At 51.9% G+C, this 6,044-nt stretch overlaps 1 non-coding gene across 1 annotated transcript; it reads left to right on the top strand.

Moving 5' to 3' along the window:
* Nucleotides 1-5,314: 5,314 nt before the first annotated feature.
* On the top strand, nt 5,315-5,386 carry TRNAT-CGU (transfer RNA threonine (anticodon CGU)). The gene has a single exon. It is a non-coding gene; the product is annotated as a tRNA-Thr (tRNA).
* The last annotated feature ends 658 nt before the right edge of the window (nt 5,387-6,044 follow it).

Genomic DNA, 6,044 nt, shown 5'->3' with positions numbered 1-6,044 from the left:
AGCCAGAGAGTCCGAGACCGTAGGCTCACGTTCCGGGAAAGAACAAGTCCCAAGGGCTGGAGGTGCAGAGTGGTGGTGCTAAGGCTCCTGCATGTTTGGGGGCTTCTGAGGTGGCTTGATTTTATTCAGCCCTTGATCCACCTGTGAGCCCTCCTGACTCCTTTGAAGTCCACAGCCACCTCGAAACATCTTGTTAAGAGTGAAAGCCCCACTGGGGTTCCTGGGTGGCTCAGTGGGTCAAGCATTTGCTTTCTGCTCAAGTCACAATCCCAGTATCTAGTCCCCCATCAGGCTTCTCTGCTCAGTGGGGAGTATGCTTCTCCCTCTGCTCATGTGCGGTCTCTTTCTCAAATAAATAAAATCTTTAAAAAAAGAAAAAAAAAGAGTGAACACTCCACCAACAAGTGGGAGGAGTCTCTTTCTTCCCCTAACCACTGAGAAGGGAGAAGAAAGAGATAAAGACCAAACTGCACCAACCCTAAGTATGAAAAGCAGCCTTAAATTTATTTATTATTTTATTTATTTATTCATGAGAGACCCAGAGAGAGGCAGAGGGAGAAGCAGGCTCCAGGCAGGGAGCCTGACACGGGACTCAATCCAGGGTCTCCAGGATCACGCCCTGGGCTGAAGGCAGGAACTCAACCACTGAGCCACCCAGGCATCCTGAAAAGCAGCCTTAAATTTAAATGTCTACAGGTGTGGCCTTCTACACTCTAAAAAGGTTGCAAGTTGTGTTGACTTTTTCTCCTGTTAGCAGCAGCCTTAAATTTACAGCTTTCTGCTGGCAAAGGGGCCTTGAAACCTGACCACGGGGAAGAGTGTCAGGTTGCTATGAAGGAAAAAAGGTCAAGTGGCATTTCACCTCCCTGCTAACTTTAGCAGTGAATAATGAAGAAGGTGTTCAAATTTTAATTAACACAGGACTGTGGCTAATAGCTAACCAGCTCTCCCGTTTTGTAGCTAAAGAAATTGAGGTTAGCAGCCCACTGAGGGGACACTGGGCACAGCCCCTCCCACATTCATCCAGCACCACACCAGTTTTTTTTTTAATATTTTATTTATTTATTCATGAGAGACACTGAGGCAGAGGCAGAGACAATAGGCAAAGGGAGAAGCAAGCTCCCTGTGGGGAGCCTGATGTGGGACTCGATCCCAGGACCCCAGGATCACGAGCTGAGCCAAAGGCAGATGCTTAACCACTGAGCCACCCAGGTGCCCACCATGCCAGTTTTAACCCTGCCATACAAATAACCCCCAGCCCACAAACCCAGAACCAAAGAGCATGGTAGTTGTGTGCAACCTGCTGTATCAGTGGACTCTTCTTGCTACGTAACAAATCAGCCTCAAAACATAGTGGCTTGCAACAGAAGCCATTCATTATTTTCACATGGCAGGGTAGACAGGGTGGCAGTTCCCCTGAGGGGTCCCCTGAGCCTGGGCTCGCTCACGTAGCTGCAGTCAGCTGGAGTGTCAGCTGGGCTAGAGGGCTCAAGATGGGGGCACCGATGTGTGTAGCAGGTGGTGCTGGCTTTCAGCTGGGAGACTCCTTATGGCCTCTCATTCTCCATCAACTACACTGCCTTCTTGATACAGGGTGGGGGTGGGGGTTTGGGACAAAGCTCTAAGATATTACAGGAAGAAGCTGCAAGGTCTCTTGAGACCCAAGCTTTGGGTATTTACTCAACATCACTTTGGCCACATTCTACTAGTCCAGGCAAGCCTGGACTGCTGTATGGTTTGCTTATTTAAGAATGGAAGCTCCAGCACATGATGAGATGAGCACTGGGTGTTATACTATATGTTGGCAAACTGAATTTAAATTAACAACAAAAAAAGAATGGAAGCTCCATGAGGGCTGGGAGCTGTGCTGCTCAGTTCACTGCTATAGCTCCAGCACTGAGAACAGGGTCTAGCACGTAGTAGGTGCTCAGTGAAGATTTGTGGAAGGAATGAATGACAGGATGCTCTTGCTACTGTGCTAGATGGAGGTAGGGATGGCCTGATTTTTGCGACTTAGGGAGCCCTGTGTTCTGGAACCAGCTCCCAACCTTTTGGCTAAGTTTCACAGCATGTTTGACAATACAAAAGCTCAATATTAAAAATGGTACCTAAGTTTAGAAAACAGAAGTTAGACCATGTACTTATAGCTGCTCACTCGTGGAGGGAGACAAAACCAGGCTCCTAAGCCTACCAGCTAAGAAGTGGACCTGGACAGACCCAGAGTGACCCCAGCAAGGAATAACCCTAGTGCAGTCCAGGATTGGCTGTGACCCACACAGTAGGGGGTTAGAGAGCAAAGAATGTATGAGTTATCCACTGTTCTACTTTTAGGGTTTTTTTTTAAGGTGCTTTTATAAAATAGACTACTTTTTAGAGCAGTTTCAAGTACACCACTAAAGTGAGTAAGAATTCCCATGTGTTTCCCTCCTCCATGCACAGCTTCCCTATCAGTATCCTGCACCATAGTACATTTTACAGTCAATGAAATGATCCACTTTCAAGAATGTGGGAAATGCTCATCCTATGATGGTGGGAAAAATCAGGACACCATGAAATATACAAATATGAGAATATGAGTCTCTTAATTGTTATACATATGCGATTTCATCAAATTCACCAATTAAAAAGTTATTTCATGTGCCATCAAAAAGGGAAAAAATACTACCAATTAATTATAAGACTCCATCAACTAATCAGTTGTCATTCTAATTTCTAATTTGTTAAAATATCAGAAATGGTGTTGGGAAAGCTGGACATCTAAAAGCAAAAGAATGAAGACATATGCTTGCCTTATTCCACATACAAAAATTAACTCAAAATGGACAAAAGACTTAAACATAAGACCTGACTGTTATAGCTCTTAGAAAAAAAAAATAGGGGAAAAACTCCATGACATTGAAGTTGGCGATGACTCCTCAGATAGGATACCAGAAGCACAGGCAACAAAAACAGACAAACAGGAATGACCACACCAAACTTAAAACTTCTGCACTGCAAAGGAAACAATCAATAGAGTGACAAATCAACCTACAGAATGGGAGAAACTATTAGTCAACCATATATCTGATAAGAGGTTAATATCTTAATATCTAGAATATACAAAGAACTCTTACAACCCATCAAAAAATTTGGCAAAGGACTTGCTCGAATAAACATTTCTTCAAAGATACACAAATGGCCAAAAAGCATATGAAAATATGCTCAACATCACAACCAGGAAAATGCAAATCCAACCACAATGAGATATTATTGCATACTCATTAAGATGATCACTATATAGAAAAAAAAGATGAAATGAGCACTGGGTGTTATACTATATGCTGGCAAATTGAATTTAAATAAAATTTAAGAAAAAAGTACTGAAACAGATGTGAGGACATTTGTTTTTAAAGATTATATTTATTCATGAGAGACACAGAGAAAGGCAGAGACATAGGGAGGGAGAAGCAGGCTCTCTATGGAGAGCCTGATGTGGGACTAGATCCCAGGACCCCAGATCATGACCTGAGCCAAAGGCGGTCAACCACTGAGCCACCCACAACTGCTGAGCCACCCCCGTGCTCCAGATTTGAGGAAATCTGAACCCTTACATACCGTTGGTGGAAATGTAATTTTGGTGTAACCACTATGGAAAATAATATGGAGGTTCCCTGAAAAAATTAAAAACAGAACAGCAATCCCTCTTCTGGGTTATATATGTAAAAGAACTGAAGGCATATTTCCATACCTGTGTTCGCTGCAGCATAATTCACAATAGCAAAGAGGTCGAAGAAGGGAAATACGTGCTCATTGAGGAATGAATGGATTAAAAACCCGTGAGATCTTACTGAGCTTTAAAAAAATAGGAAATCACGTCATGTGACAACATGGATGCACCTCGAGTACATTATGCAAAGTGAAATAAGCCAGTAACAAAAAGATAAATACTGTAGGACCCCCACCTATGAGAGTTATCCTGAGCAGCCAAACTCTAAAGCAGTAAGTGGGATGGTGGTTGCCAGGGCCTGGGAAGCGGCTGAGGAAGGGGAGTCACTTCCTGTTCAGTGGGTAGAGTTTCAATAAAAGTTCCATGTGTTGCACAGCAATGTCCAGAGAGCGGACACTACGTTTCTAAATGGTCAAGATGGTAAATTTTATGTTCAGCACACACAACAGCTTTCCTAGGTTTCCCCAAACCTCCACAAGCTATACTTTTTAAAAAGTGCTATAAATAATAAGCAAGAATGACTTTGGCATTGGCGGGATCTGTGACCCTCACCCCACCCCGGCGCTGGCCTGCAGGAGGGCTGGAGGCTGGCAGGTGGCCACGCCCTGCCCCGGGAAGAGGCCTCGTCTCCCACCTGCCTCTCCGGGAACAGACCCTGTGGCCACAGGCCAAACGAGGTCAGAGGGACCTAATTTCCTTCAAAAAAAAATTTTTTTTTAAAACACAAGGCCTATAAAAACGTTCACAGCATCATAATAAGCACCCATATTCCCGGCCTTTCAGCTTCTTGCTTCTCCTAGAATAGAAACCAAACTTTACCAACAAAGTTCCCTTTGCCCCTGTCCCCGGCCAGTCTCCTTTACTCCGGTGTTACCCCCTCCGCACGCCCTCGCCTTCAGCGAGCGGTCGGCACCGCCCCCGCCGCCGCTCTCCCCGGCCGCGCCCTCCGGCTCGCAGCACCCCTCTCCCTGGGCCCCGCCGCCCCGCCCCGCCCCGCCCCGCCCCGCCCCGCCGCGCCCTCCCCTCCCCTCCCCTTCCTCCGCCGGGCGCTCCCCCGCCGGCCCTGCGGCCCCGCGCAGCCCGGGGACCCCTGTCTCCGTGGGCGGCCGCGGAGCTTCCTCCCGGGCGAGGCCGCCTCGCCTACGGAGCGCCTCCGCGGAGTGTCCCGGGCCAGGGCGCGGCGCGAACGAGCCGGACGGAGCCCGCAGGAGCGGAGGTCGCCTCCCCTCGCCCCGGAGCCCGGCCCGCTCCGCCCCGCGCCCCCGGCGCCCCGCACGTCTCTGCGCGGCCCGGCCCGAGCCCCCGGCGCCGCCCGCCGAACCTGCGGCCGCACGGCACCGACCCGGCCCCGGCTCGCGGGCGTTCGCGGCCTCTGCCCCGGGTCTCCCCGGAAGGCGCGCCGCGAGTTCGGGTCCCGCTGCAGCCCGGAGGCTGGTGCCCGGCCCGCGCCCGCAGCCGCCCCGGAGCCGGGCAGAGCGGGTCCCGGCGCGCGGCCCGGGGGGCGGGGCGGCCCGGGGGCGGGGGCGGGGCCGGGGGCGGGGCCTCGCCCTTCCCGCGCCTGCGCCGCCTACCCTCCACTGAGAGCTTCCACCGCTCGCTCGGCTGTCAGGCGCGGTGGCCAAGTGGTAAGGCGTCGGTCTCGTAAACCGAAGATCGCGGGTTCGAACCCCGTCCGTGCCTGGGGCTGGAGGTTGGGGTTTGGCGGTGGGGCTCTGCGGCCCCCACGTGCGCCGTCCCTTAACTGCGCGGTATGTTTTTACTTTTCAGCTTGTATTCGGGCGCCCTCGGTCCCTCCCCTCCCCGAGGCCGCGCAGTCGCTCGCGCAGGCCGGGCCAGGGCGCCCGGGCTCTCGGGGCCCCTCGTTGCCCGCTCGGTCCCCGCCGCGCCGGGCTTCCCGGTGGCATTTCGTGCCCCCGCAGCCCCGCTCGCCCTGCCGCACCCTCCCCCCTCCCCCCCCCCAAGACTCTCCTGGGATCCCTGTGGAGCCGCTGCGGGCCCCGGGGAAGGGCCCATGCTCTGATGTCTCCGGTGGGGGAGGGGGCGGCCTGGTGTCGCGGGGGTTGCGTGTCTTAGGGTGGCAGAACTTCCCAGAAAGCACGTTGGAATTTCTGGAGCGGTGTTTTCTGGTTTGCGTGTGTTCCTTGAAAGGCGAGTCCACCTGTGCCTACTGCCCGCACTGTTGCCTAGGAAGCCGGCCGCGTGGCTGGACCGACTGGTAGGCGCTTAGCCCTTCCCCAGCCCTCGTGAAATTACGGTGTGAGTCTGGTGCCTGCCTGTGTGATCCTTTCAGTCTGGCCCCTAGCCGGTTATGACACTCCCCAAGTCATCTCTAGGATAA

The sequence above is a fragment of the Nyctereutes procyonoides genome, unplaced genomic scaffold, assembly GCF_905146905.1.
Source record: "Nyctereutes procyonoides isolate TBG_1078 unplaced genomic scaffold, NYPRO_anot_genome, whole genome shotgun sequence".
Classification (NCBI taxonomy): Eukaryota; Metazoa; Chordata; class Mammalia; order Carnivora; family Canidae; genus Nyctereutes; species Nyctereutes procyonoides.
This window is presented reverse-complemented; position numbering and strand designations above follow the sequence as displayed.